The sequence below is a fragment of the Otolemur garnettii genome, unplaced genomic scaffold (genome assembly GCF_000181295.1).
Source record: "Otolemur garnettii isolate 467f Iridium unplaced genomic scaffold, OtoGar3 scaffold00124, whole genome shotgun sequence".
Classification (NCBI taxonomy): Eukaryota; Metazoa; Chordata; class Mammalia; order Primates; family Galagidae; genus Otolemur; species Otolemur garnettii.
The window spans coordinates 3,436,357-3,439,865 of record NW_003852519.1 but is presented as its reverse complement, the minus strand read 5'-3'; positions in this window follow the sequence as shown (position 1 = coordinate 3,439,865).

The following is a 3,509-nucleotide window of genomic DNA, read 5'->3' as shown; positions in this document are numbered from 1 at the left end:
GTTGAGCTATAGGCGCCAAGCCGGAAATGCCTTTCATGAGAGTCTCACATCAACCATTGGTGAGATCCTAAAATGTGGTACAATAATACAATAAGGCTTTTATCTTCTCATAATTTATGTCATTGAGGAACTTTTTAATTTTTATTCTGAGATCTTTCGGATGTCTGGCTTTGCTTAAAAGTTATTTACTCTTTCAGATTAAAAATAATCTTGCCAAGACACTAAATAGACCATTTTGAGTTTTTTATTGTATAGGTCAGCAGGTGAATTGAATCTTTGATCATTTAAATGCAAGATTGAACACAATTACCTCATCATCAGAATCAATATGGTAATTAATAGTCTTAGCATAAAGCTATTCTGTATTTGAACTGTGATATTTTTAAGGCTTTTTTTTTTTTTTTTTTTGAGTCAGCCTCAAGCTGTCCCCCTGGGTGGAGTGCTGTGGCATCACAGCTCACAGCATCCTTCAACTCCTGGGCTCAAGCGAGACTCCTGCTTCCGCCTCCCAAGTAGCGAGGACCACAGGCACCTGCCCCTGCCACCTTAGGTGTATGTGGCTGGCGCCTTAGCCACTTGAGCCACAGGCGCCGAGCCGGCTTTTTCTTAAAATTTATATCCTTTTGGGGAGAAATCTCTGATTGGTGTTGACAATTTATGGTAAAGACATTTTATAAATTAGTAGTTATATTTTCTGAAAATTAGTGATAAAATATATCAGCCACACTGTTAGGAAAGGGGAATCAACAGTTACAATTCTGGATGGACCTTTGTTACCATGATCACAATTTGTTGTTTCATAAGAATGTTTGGTTAGATCACCAGTGTGAAGTGTTGGATGCAAATCTTCAGTCGGATAAATGGATAGACTTGGCACTGTTTCCTTATCATTTTGAAGTTCTTTTTACTCTTCTTGGTGAGCTTTAAGGTGCTGTAAAAGTGTGAGGATTACCACAATAGTACTTTGCCATGGCATGGAATCAGCATAAAGTTCCAGATACTGCTATCCAGTGTTCTGTTTTGTTTCACTTCTCGTTTTGTATAGTTTATTCTCTTTCTTAAAATATCTCCTTATGTACAACTGGGGAGGGTTATTTTTAAGGACTTTTTAATTTTTTTTTTTATTGTACACAAGTAACTTCCAGACCACAGAAGATGCCATAATCGCCACCCCATATAGGACTGCACGTCTTGTGTTTAATCACTCTAACTGGAGCAGGTCTAATATCTTCAAGTTTTTCTTAACCCGGAAATAGAGGACAAGCCTTATTGCAGGACTCCTGGGCTCAGGGCTGTCACCTGGCATAGCTACACATAATTTCTACACATCTAGGCCCTCAGTTCAGGAAGGCATGAATGAATTACTGGAAAAAAATTTCTACACTGTAAAAATAAGAACTTTGGGGGGGAAAGTTTGAACTGGAACTTCTGTGAGGCCCAAATAACTGCCTCCCTGCTTCAGTTCTCTAAGAGGACCTTGTAGTTTGGCTGTGAGGGAGAAATAGGATAGAGGGCAGCTGGACTGAATGGATGAGTTTTAACTGGTAAACTCATTTTGCTGAGGGCAATAGCTAGTAGAGAGGGAGAATGGGGGGTAATTGGTGAAACGAAGTACCTGAGGATTTGGGGGTGGGGTGGGGTGGCATCAGAGGCAGAGCATAAAGTTTATTCCACAGAGTTACTAAGATCCTATCATAAACTAGGGGCTGGGAATACAGTGGTGAGCAGAATCAGGTAAGTCCCTATCTTCTTGGGCCCTAGGGACATTCAAGGAATAAACTTCAACATCTCCCTTTGTTGCATGGTACTTGGACACTGCCAACATTTCCCTTGAGATGTAGCTGAGCAACCCCTCAGCAATGAAAGTCACATTATTTCTTTAGCTACTGAGCAAGAGAAAAGCAACCCATGACAAGAGCAGCAAGCCTGGATTATAAGCCAGGCCTTGGTGTTGCTAAGAGTTAGCTTAACACAGTGACAACACAGTGATCTCTTAAACAATTTTTACAGAACACCAACACCAGACAAGGCCAATGAGTTAACCTCAAACAAAACAAAAGCAAGACCACTCTGTAATCATGTCTGAACACAAACATAAGCATCATCCAAACCACAAAAATGACCAAAGACCCCCAATTCTGGCCAATATGCATCAGCTTATTTACCAATTACAGCTTTAGCTCTGCTTCCCACACGTTACAACATCCCTTGCACTCTACCTCCTGACAGCATGCAGTCCTGAGCAAATCCCTAAATCAACTAACAGAAACCCACATTCCATAATAAATCCTAACAGCCTCTTGAGACACCTCACACTTCCCCAGGGTATGTATCCTCCCTTGCTGCAAAGAGCAATAAATCCAACTTGTTAAACTATATATGTGTTACTGGTGGTCTTTGGCTGGGAGGTGATCCTTGGACACCATGACTATAAACTCAGTAACAGTGTGCACATCTGAGACCTCTTGCAATGTTTTTTTTGTTTTAGACAGAGCCTCAAGCCGTCACCCTGGGTAGAGTACTGTGGTGTCATAGCTCACAGCAACCTCCAACTCTTAGGCTCAAGTGATCCTCTTGCCTCAGTTTTTCAATGTTAAGTAGAAACAAGGTCTCATTTTTTGCTCAGGCTAGTCTCAAACTCCTGAACTCAAGCAATCCCCCTGCCTCAGCCTTCCAGAGTGCTACTGTGTTTCCCCAAAAATAAGACACTGTCTTATATTTATTTTTTCTCAAGAAGACACACTAGGGTTTATTTCAGGGGATGTCTTATTTTATTAAGTATAATACAACAATCTACATTTATCCAAAACAGTTAAGTCATCTTCTAGAACCTGGCAGGGGGAACCATCCTTGTTGGTGGGTGGGGCTGGCGCTAGTGATGTGTGAACTCCTTAACTCCTTCCCCTAGCTGTTTGCACATGCGCAATAGGATGCCTGCAACCATGCTTACCACACACACGTGAAGGCTGGGAGAAAGGACCTGTGGCAGACAAAAAGTATTCCAGTCTTGGCTCGGCGCCTGTGGCTCAAGCGGCTAAGGCACCAGCCACATACACCTGAGCTAGCGGGTTCGAATCCAGCCTGGGCCCGCCAAACAACAATGATGGCTGCAACCAAAAAATAGCCGGACATTGTGGCGGGCGCCTGCGGTCCCAGCTAATTGGGAGGCGGAGGCAGGAGATTCGCTTGAGCCCAGGCGTTGGAGGTTGCTGTGAGCTGTGAGGCCATGGCACTTTACCCAGGGGGATAGCTTGAGGCTCCGAATCAAAAAAAAAAAAAAAAACCTGACACTGGGTAATTTATATATTAAAGAGTTTCTTTTGGCTCATAATTTTACTGGCTGGGCATCTGGTGAGGGCCTCAGGCTGCTCGCACTCATGGCAGGAGGTGAAAGGGAGCCGGCATGTGCAGAGACCACATGGCAAGAGAGGAAGCAAGAGAACCAGGCGGTGCCAGGATCTTTTTAACAACCAGCTCTCGGGTGAACTAATAGAGTGGGAACTCACTCA